We start from the raw sequence: 11,161 nt of genomic DNA on the forward strand, positions 1-11,161 counted from the left end.
AACCACCCTCACGAACTGCTTCTTGACATGCCGGAACCAATACCGCCTCCCGATGCTCTTATCCCGACAGCTGTTTCGTCCTGGTCATATGGTCCTCTATCTTGAGCTTGCAGGCCGTCCCGACAATACCAGTGATGGACGTCGCAATTCCGTCTCTGAATAAGACGTCCGTTCTGCTGCGTGTCGAACTAGGTCAGTGAGCTCCACAGCTCTCTCCGCCTGCGAAAGCTTCGAACCCGGCACCTGTCAACATTCTTATGCTTATAGGTTAGCTCAGCTAACAATTGAAAATATATTTATTCCCTAATTCGCTACTCAAACGTGAATAAATTATTTTCAATCCCGCCTCCCTTCCCTAACGCATAACCTGCAAGAGAATACCTGAATCCAAGGGGAGCACCAAGCTTCGACGGCAAGACAGGGCTATTCCTATGCCCTCCCCTCTCAGTCAATTAAAGAACGGGTAACAAGGAAACAAAACGCCTACAATTTCATTTAGGAGATTTTAATCCAAGTTTCATTCCATAAACAATGTGTCAGTAATATCTCACATGCTTCATAATAGTGCAGAATAAACAAGGCAGTTTATTTGCTTACTAACGTTGTCATATACAATCAACGTTATAACCATACGCAATGTTTTAGAGGCCCAAATTCAAAGATACCGAGAGACGATCATTCATACTATCCTTAATGTATCCATCCTTGGCAGTTTCTGAACGCCATCTACCATGCTTCTTAAACAGTCTATCTGGGACTCCAAATTTTGCGGCCGCTGTAGCACCGCCGCTTCGAAGGCTGTGCATGCCGAACTTTTTCGGTTCTAAACCCACTGCTGACAGGGCATCCCGTAACAGATCCAAACACCTCGTGTATGACAATTGTCCATCCCTTAATTTGTAGGATTCTTTGGAGTTACAATAATTGACGGGTCTGAAAAGAAATTTCTCATCAGCTGGATCATCTAACTCCGCAGCTAACAAATACTTCCGCAAAGCCGAAACCGGACAGGTTGGTGTATTAGTAGCACCTATGAGGACCCATGCTCCTTGTCTATAAATATCAGTTTTACTTTTCATAATGAAAATGTTCACATGGGAAACCTACATATCAAGATCGCACCTACGAATATTTATCAGTTCGTCATATCGTAGAAATCCAGCATATGCAATCAGTATCATGGCACATAAACGAATATCCACTAAACTAGTGGAAGAACTATATTTCTCTACAACTGCCTTCAAAATTTCTGGTGTAGTAGGTTCCTTTTTTACAATTGGTTTATACAGCAGCTTCTTCAATCCTTGAAGTACAATGTGTAGAAACTTCCGATCACAAGGGTTTATGTGTACCTTGGGATTACAGTCATAATGCCATGTTATAGCGTAAAAGGCCGACTCCATCCTGGAGTAAGGAGCACCACTTTGGTATAAATGAAAGAGGTATCGATTAATGTCTTCTGGTTCAGCCAGAGCTGAATTTACCTTAAATTGCGTACACCATTCTTCCCAGGCTAACCAAGCTCTCTTGTATTTATAAACCGTGTTATCAGCTCTTGAAGCTGCCAAAATCTTGGTCAATGTTTTACCATATTCGTCCTGTGGCGAAAATCTGGGGGGAACATAAAAAGAGGAATAGCACAACTTACACCTATCCTGTGTGGTCATTACAAGACATGCTATACATTCGACACCTAAACAACATGGTGTATAGACCCCAAAGGCTAAAATTTTAGATGAATTTCATTCGCCGCTGCCAGGCGCAGCATAAAAATTCATCAAACCGCGGAAAGAAAGCTATATAGCTTTCATTCAGCCCTGCGGCAGATTCCACAGCCATGCGGCTGATTCCATAGCCATGCGGCTGATTCCATAGCCAGGCGGCAGATGCCATGATATAGTCCTACGACTGATACGTTATGAAATTATGCAGAATTTTCATTTGCCGCTCGCCACCCCATTCAATCGTAGACATAACACTGGACTTTGGAATTTCTTTGTCCCAAATATAGAATTCCTATTTCTGCCTTGAACGAAAACTCCTTCAGGATTATCAATCTTTACTACACGCGATATTAAAAAAACGAGATTCTCTATTCTCCGAAAACAAAAGGGGCCAAAATTGGGCAGAAGGCCAATATGGCCCAACTAGAGTTCCCATAGCGGAACACACTCTAACGTGATTCAAAACTTGCCCAATACTATCGATAGGGGGCACCAGCCAATTATTCTCGCCCGCCCAATCGCACGAAAACGCGTCTACTGCATCCGTATTAGGACACCAATATTTAGAATTAAACGTTGGTAATTTGACATTAGAATCATCTGCGAACCTGTCAACAGTATGGGGCCCCCACAACTCATCCAAAATTTTAAAGAATTCAACAGAAACTCCCCAGTCATCGAAATCAATAATCCGACTAAGTGCATCTGCACAACGGTTCTCCTCTCTGGGAACCCAGTGAACCTGTAAAGTGATCCTACTTTTTCTGCAAAAATTAAAAATGTCCAAGCTAAGCTCGTGCAATTCTGCAATCATGCTACCCTTCTCCACGATAGAGACTACACCTCTATTGTCTGTAATTATTTTCGCAACCTTACTTCGCAAGTAGGGTGCAAATGATTTCAACGCCAAACTTAGCGCCATAAGTTCTCTCCAAGTGGAGCTTTTCGACATTTCTACTTTAGTCCAGTTTCTTGCCATTTTCATGCCAGCACACTCACCAATCCAGGCTCCACAGCCTGACTTACTGGCATCAGAGTATACAATGGTCTGTGGAATAGAATACTCAACAACATGCGTTCATTAAGGATGACAAGATTTTCCTTCCAGAAAAGTAACTCGGCAATCAGGTTGTTGTCACTGTCTATATTGTACTCTTTATCCCAATGATCTCTACGAATGATTTCATAATGCATAAATCTAGTTTTTAACTGAGTTAAAGCACCCACTACTGGGTAAAGAGAATTGATCTTTCCAGCGATAGCCGCTATTTTTCTTGCTGAAACTTTTGGCAAACGTGTCTGAAAAGTGTCCAAACATGACTCCAGGTCCTTCATCCTCCTCTTGGTAATCTTTAGACAACCAATACTGCTATCCCATGTTAAGCCAAGCCAATCCAAACATTGGACTGGGATCCACTGCGATTTCTCGACATTAGGTACCAAACCTGCTTTTAATATGTCATCTTTCACTGCCTTGGCCACGGCTTCGCATGTATCAAACGAAGCAGCACAACCCCAACCATCATCTAAATACAAAACAATGAATATCCCTTTACTTCGCCAATGGTTAACAATCGGTTTGAGGCATTTTGTAAAGACGTACGGAGCTGTGGACAAGCCAAACGGCAATACTCGAAAAGTATAATATCTAGGACCATTACCAAAATCCCAACTAAATCCTAAAAAGCGAGTATGGTCCTGAAAAATATCAAAATGATGAAAACCTGACTTAAGGTAAAATGAAAACATAAAATCTCCCTTTTTAAAGTAAGTAAGTGCTATATTCCAATCCTCAATTTTAACTTTGTCCTTCCACAAATATTTATTAACTAAACGTAAATCAAAAATAAGTCTCTTTTTACCAGAGCTTTGAATTGACACTGAAAGGGGGTTAACAACATGAGGTGCAACAAAAGACTCAACAATTAGTTTTTTTCTTGAATAGATCAAGAACAGCTTCATTGACAAATTCAGGGTGAGACAAGGCAGATTTATTGTTTCTTGATTCTAGTCGGGGAGGAGTCTGCAATAACGGTAAACATATAACCGTGTTCAATGGTATCTAACACAAATTGAGATGCACCAATGTTTTTCCAAAATTGTATTGACGCCTTTAGTCTTCCTTTGACTATCGGTTCTGAGCTACCTTGCTCATATTCAAGTAATTGTTTAAGTAAAATTCTTCTTCGAACCGTTCACTTTCAGCAAAAGCGGTACTGCTAGCTCCGCTAGGGAAGTTAAAGTCTGTCTCCGAAATATCTCGAGAAGTACCGGAAGCTGTTTCCAACTCATCTTACAGGGAAGACTGGATTAACTTGGCGCCATCGCCATGCAGCGTGTCATACCGAACGCCTGTACGTGGTAAAATCCCAAGAGAACTCAGATCAGAAGTACTAGCTCACGAATTGGTTATGCCCGCTTCCAACAAGAAGTAGACTACATTATCCATTCATCATTGATGACAACATTCTTAATTATTCCTCTGACCTCTCTCATACACTATCATCTCATTGTTCTTCATCGCAATCATGTTGAGAACACAGTTATCCCGTTGCTTACGGTCTAGTTGAATACGCGAGTCTCGCTCGATACAGCCGCATTAACAGGGCGGACTCGGCTGTTTGATTTTCCACCCCATTTTCACTTCTAATATCTAAGGTGTTACCCCAAGGAAGTCTATGTCACTTCCCTTGATTCATTAATTATTGAATGTTATTTTCAGTCAGATTAACATTCCACTATATGTGAATTTCTAGGTTTTAAAGTGTGCATTCAAGGGCTCCTTTTTCCACGAGATAACTCATGCTTAGTATCTGAGTGGAGAACGGCTATCACGAGATAACTCGTGCATCGTAGTCAACGGATTAAACGATCAAACTAATTTACCTTGCTCATTTTGTTCCATAGAGGCAGGACCATTAGCGTTGCTGCGCGATGTTATCCCTGATCGGGGGACCTTGGTTACCGGCCCCTGGACACCCCCTTCTCCAGTGCCCTTGCTTTCCGCACGTGAAGCAGAAATCTGTCGACTTTGGCCCACTGCTGGCCCCTCGCCAACCAAGGGTGGGGGAGTTTCCGGTACCCCCATAAGCGTATCTACTTTTTCCGCTAAAGCCGCGAAAAAAGTGACCAGAAGAAGGGCTTGCAGTCCTATATCCATCACTCTTCGGAGGTTTGCCCTTGGCGGCTGGGATGTTCCGAGACGCTTTGCGTTTTCTCGCCGCCCTTGTCTGTGCCTGCCTGATACGTTTTTCATCCTCAGAATCGCTTGCAAGGTCATCGCTCAGATATTCGTCAACTGCTGACCACCCTATAAATTGAGATAGTGCTACTTGCATAACAATTAAATAATTTGTAAAGAATCACATATTCAAGAATTCACCGAAGCTAACAGACTGAAACTTATTTACATAATAGCAGCAGCCTGCTCAATGTAATGCATATTTCTGTCACGATACAATTTGCAGGTTGTATATATAGGTCTATATAATATATCATGGAATTTCCATAACGAGTGTTCAGCCCTTATCGCCATGGCCTTACGGCGTACCCAGCAGGGGGGGGGGGGGGGGGCATTTGCCCCCCCCCCCCCAAATTTTTTTTTTCCTTCTGTATTTCCATACATAATCATACAATTTTTCAATTTTTCACAGTGTGCAACAATCACTCAATTTCACTTCTAAAAATACATACATTCTAGCCCAGGCGCTCCGCGCCCTCGCTTTCCTCATTATCACACCAACGATTAGAACCTCTCACAAAGAATGTTTATAATTCTTTTAAAACACTAACCTGCATCGGATTTGTCAGCAAGCCTGATTAACTTCTTTCTTTTCCTGATGTCGGCAGTATGCCCTCTTTCAACTTGGAAAGGGCAGCAACGTGCTTGCCTTCCTCCAGTAAGGCCACGCCCTTCTCTAGCTTTTCCTGCAAACTAGAGTTGAATTCGAATTGAACTCTGTTGCCCTTGAAACGAAATGACAATTCCGACGCCCTTTTTAGTTGTTGAAGTTCCGTGGAGGCGGCAGAGAGCTTTTTCTCGCTTTCCTCTTTCACTTGGGCGATAGAAGAGTCATTTAATTACTCCTTAAAGGAACCGAAAGCCTCTTTGATGGCGTTGCTCACAAATGACGGGGTCAGTGTTGCGGGTTGAGAAGCTGTGGGGACTTCAGAACCCAGGGTGTGGTCTTGCTCTCTGCTGAATTCCTGATCCGACATTTTGATTTCGGAGAGCAGTGTCACATTGCCGCTAGTGCACGATAATAATAGAAGCGAGAAGGAATAAGACGTCCGTTCTGCTGCGTGTCGAACTAGGTCAGTGAGCTCCACAGCTCTCTCCGCCTGCGAAAGCTTCGAACCCGGCACCTGTCAACATTCTTATGCTTATAGGTTAGCTCAGCTAACAATTGAACATATATTGTAGCAGTGCCAGTGGTGCGTGTAGTAGTCTTGACAAATGCAGACTTTTTCTTTGACAAACAAGGGTTTGTGCCTGCAAACTAACTTTTCATACCAAGTGGTAGCTCAGGTGATACTGATCGCTATTATTTCAAAGTAGATTGTTCTGAAGCAGATGAGATGAAGCCAAAAAAAAAAAAAATCAAATAGAGGTAGTAGCTTGAAACTTGGCACCAATCTTGTTATAGATAGTTTAAGACAGAATTTAGATCAACCGCTCAAAAAAAAAAAGTCAAGATGACAGCCATCAAAGTTGACATAGTGTATTGCGCCAAATTAAATGTATTATTTGTGACACTGCACCTCAAAACAAACAAAAAGTCGCCAGAAATCAATTTTTAATTAAGACCATATTCTGAAAGAGCAGACTTTAAGCTTTAAAATGATGTATAACTCAAATCAAATGGACTTTCCTAACATACCTAAATATTGGAAAGAAAGCACAAACTCAGGAAAAGTGTGAAGTGAGAAAAGATGCTCTGAAGTATAGTGTCTATTCAAGCGCTTAATCTTTACCAAGCCGTACTGGCTGTGCAATAAATGGGACAAAAGACAGGAAGTAAACCACCAGAGTAACAACAATGAAGGGATTATCAAATTAAACTGAAATTAGGCATGCCTCATTAACGCATTCTGTCCATAATTAATGCCAACTTTCAAAGCAGTAGCCCTATCCTTTCAAAAGTTATTAGAGTTGAAAGTGAAGAGTGTGGACAAGGTTTTTCAGAAATGAAAAAGGGATTCTAAAGACACACCTAATCGCACTATTCTACCAAAAATGTTCGAGATAAACTGCTAAAAAAAAACACACTTTCCTGCCCGTTTTATGATACCAAATTTTAGCATAATGTAAAAGAAGACCCGCTCCTTCAGAAAATATGAAAAAGTCAAGTTTGGCTAGGTTGACCCATTTCACTTATTTTCAGTCCTCACGCAAAATCAGTGTGTGCGACTTTATGTTCGTTTTGAGGTGCACGGTCACATTTCGTTTTTGATACAAATTCGTCTGTTGTGCTATCTTAAACCGTCTTAAGTTCTTATGGACACATTTTTTAAAGCAGTGATATTCCACTCTCCGAAAAAGAAAAAAAACAAATCGAGTGGAAGTTTTTACTTTTGATGTGAGGAGTGAATAACAGAAAACGGTGAATTTAGAGTGAAATTGGAGTAACTTTTGAGTGAAAATGTTCATTTTCACTCATTTTAGAGTGACCTTAGGCAGAGCTCCACACTAACTTTTATTTTTGGTGGCCCAAAGGCAAATATCCGACCTTTTTGGTGGCCCGATCAGGCCACCAAATTCTTCATTTCTGACATTTTTGTGGCCTGACGTGCGTTTTTTGTGGCCCCGGGCCACCGGACCACCGTTAGTGTCGAGCCCTGCCTTAGGGATCACTCGTCACTCTTCGAGTGATCCCCGAGGTCACTCTAAAATGAATGAAAATGAACATTTTCACTCTCGAGTGATCCTGATATCTAATATAGGAAAGCATCTACCAATGGCATAAGTTCAGATCAATTGTGACACTATAACCCACATGAAATCAGCCAAAAAACAATGTAAGAAAAATCTGATAACGGAAAATACAGTTTCAGCATGCTTATTTGTAAATGTGAATATACAGCACGAATAATCAATTTGGACGATTTTATTCGAACAATATACTGAAAAGTAATTTCGCACAACACATTTAAGAGCAAAGTTGAGAAATTGCCGCCATGTTGGATTTGTTTGTTTGTTGTTTTTTTGGGGGGGGGGGGGGTTCGGATCAGAAGGGCTTTCAAGGACATCTACGGATCAGACATTATTACACATATACCATCATCATTCACGTTTCTACAACAGCAGAGTAACATACAAGTAAAAAAGCATATCTTTGATACAGAAGCATTTGTTTTTTATCAAAGATTGGGCCTTACCCAAACACTGGAATGAGCTCCACCCCCCCCCCCCCCCCCCAAAAAAAAAGACCCTCAATGTGGTTTACACTAGAACAATATCGTTCGGATGTATAGAAATATGTAATAGACAGCAATATCAGAAGATTAAAAAACATATCAAATTATAAATCATAAGTTGAGATAACTTTGACGCAACACACTAAAGGTATTGTTTACCATTGGGAGAGATATCACATTCGATTTATATGTGCAGGTTAGTTGTATTACAAAACATTCTACCATTTTACAAAAATATAATAAAGCCTAAAACATACGGAGATATCACCATTTCTTTTCAAGAAACCATAACCATGATAACTGTTGACATAAAAAAAAAACATTCTTCAGATCTATTTAGTATATCTAACAATATTTAGCATTAATTATACTGATTTAAGTTTGTACATTAATCCCTAACTCACAGTTTAGAACTAGTTTGAGGAATTAAGTAAAGCTGGGTTTTTGTTTTACGTGCACTAATGGTAAATAATGCCTTGAACGACAACCTCGATTAATTACCGCCATCTTGAATTTTGTGTGGATACTATTTTTATTGCTAAATACTACACATCGGCAAAATTTGTGCCAAATTTTAAGCTCCTATCTCTTTTTGGAAAATACTTTCTGTTCAATCTTATCTGCCTCAGAACAATCTACTATGATGAAATGCTACAGTAATAGCGACCAGCGTCACCTACCACTTGGCATGAAAAAGTTAGTTTGTAGATACTTGCAAGTCACTAGACCATACAGTATTACATGTGACCATGTAAACACATTGTAAGCAAAATTTATAATGCATAAATATAATTTTTTTTCAAGTTTTAGATGTTAACTTGTCAACAGTGTATGATATTGCCTGTAATTCCAGAAATATGAATTATGTCTCAATCTTAGTAAATCTCAATCTCAATCGCAGGTTTCAAAATAATTCTTCAGTTTTTCTTTGATAAATACTAAATCATGCATTTTTACATTTCTTCCTTTTTTCAAGACAATATAAAAATATGGATCCCCCCCAAAAAAAAAAGAGAAGCAAACAATCCTCCATATATCACAATACACAGCTAAAGTGGTATCAAGTTTTAGAAAGTTTTACTCTCCTTCATATGACATCAAATTTGTTGCAATCCAATGTCTCTATCAAATTTTATGTTTGCAATGTTAATTGCAATAAAATGGCGGCCCTGTTGGACCGCATCTGTAATTTGCAACATATCTACTAAGGTGTACTTACGGAACATTGCTTAGTATGCTTAATATTATGTATGGTCTTGTTTATAGAGAGAGTGGAACTCGAAAAGTAAGAACGATCTTGGATTTGACCCTCAGTGACGTCTTTGGGAACAGATGCGTGTAAATAAAATATTATGCAAAATGGGATTTCAAGTTTGAGACATTATAACTCCTGGACCAAATACAATACTGACCTCTGATTTTCTTCAAATATTGATTATATGGGAAAGATGTTAATTTCTGCATGGTTTTCATAAACATTTTCAATTTTATTTTTTTAAACTTTTTAGAGAAATATTCATGGTGCATTCTGAAAAATTTCTCCATAAAAACCTAAGATGGTTTGAAATGGCATTAAAATGTTCAGAATATATAAAAACCATATGAATAGACAGCAAAACAGACAACATTGTATCAAAATCGAAATGATACATTTACTTTGGCGCAATACACTATGTCAGCTTTGATGGTCTGCAGTCTTGAATTTTTTGAGTAATTGATCCAAACTTTGTTTTAAACTTTCTATAGCAAGGTTGTTTCAAGCTTCTACCTCTATTTGAAAGATATTTTTTGCTTCATCTCATCTGCTTCAGAACAATCTACTTTGAAATAATAGCAATCAGCGTCACCTGAGCTACCACTTGGTATGAAAAGTTAGTTTGCAGGCACAAACCCTTGTTTGTCAAAGAAAAAGTCTGCGTTTGCCAAGACTACTACACGCACCAGTGGCACTGCTACAAGCGCCAGTGCCAGTGGTGCGTGTAGTAGTCTTGGCGCGCGCAGGCATTTTTTTTACGACCAACAAGGTCTTGTCACAACTAAAGTGGCCATTTTTACATAGTGAGTTTTCAAGTTTGAGACATTATAACTCCTGAACCGAAAACGGTACTGACCCCTAATTTTCTTCAAATAGTAATTATATGTCAAACAAAATTCTTGAAACGTTTCAAGATAATCCTTCAGTCTTTCTTTGATTTATGCTGAATCAAGCATTTTCATGATTTTCCTTTTTTCAGAAAAATATAAAAAAATGAGTGTTTTTTCCTTAAAATCTCAATCCAATTATTACAATAACCCACAAAAATGGTATCAACTTGTAGAAAATTTTATTTATTTTCACATGACATCAAATTTGTTGAAATCTGATTTCTCAATCAAATTCTATCTTTCAAATAACAAATTCAGTAAATATGGCGGCCGTCTTGGACGCCATCTTGGATTTGGAGGCTTTCGCAACAATTTGTTTGAGGTAGACCAGTGGAATGTTGTTTGTTACAATAAAAACTTGAAAATAAGCATGGTCTACTTAGTTTGTAGAGAGAGTGCAACTCACTCGTTAAGTAAGCGACTTTTTGGGGTTTGGCCCTCCGGTTATACAATGTAGTAGGTCTTTACACAAGATAAAGATATGGAATAGATTTCTATTCCTCCCTTTTTATGTCGGATATCTACATTTCTATTTTAGCCACCAAATTTTGAATTTGATGATTTTATAGTGGTCAGAAAAGGTCCACAGTTGAAAGAGAAAAATTGTATAAAGCTCTATATATTACGATATAGTGTATTTATAATGTGCAAGACTAGTATTCATGTATGATACATTGTTATTCATGTAGCATGAAATAAGGTAGAAAACACTCAGTGATCTCTTTCCTATACACCTTATAAGTTTTGAAGACGATTAAATTATCTGTTATACCAGAAAATTCTGTACTGTTCGTAAAGTTAATTGAATTCTATGATTATGGAAGACAAAATACACCATACAAAAGCTTAATACACATTCATAGGGCTACACACGC

The 11,161-nt window shown here is 39.0% G+C and overlaps 1 pseudogene; it reads right to left on the bottom strand.

The window, feature by feature from the left end:
* Positions 1–641: 641 nt before the first annotated feature.
* LOC139709103 (integrase/recombinase xerD homolog) lies at positions 642–1,750 on the bottom strand (annotated as a pseudogene).
* Positions 1,751–11,161: the final 9,411 nt, after the last annotated feature.

Source organism: Diadema antillarum, unplaced genomic scaffold (assembly GCF_040938485.1).
Source record: "Diadema antillarum isolate AM-2024a unplaced genomic scaffold, OU_Dant_1.0 seq00001407_RagTag, whole genome shotgun sequence".
NCBI lineage: Eukaryota > Metazoa > Echinodermata > Echinoidea > Diadematoida > Diadematidae > Diadema > Diadema antillarum.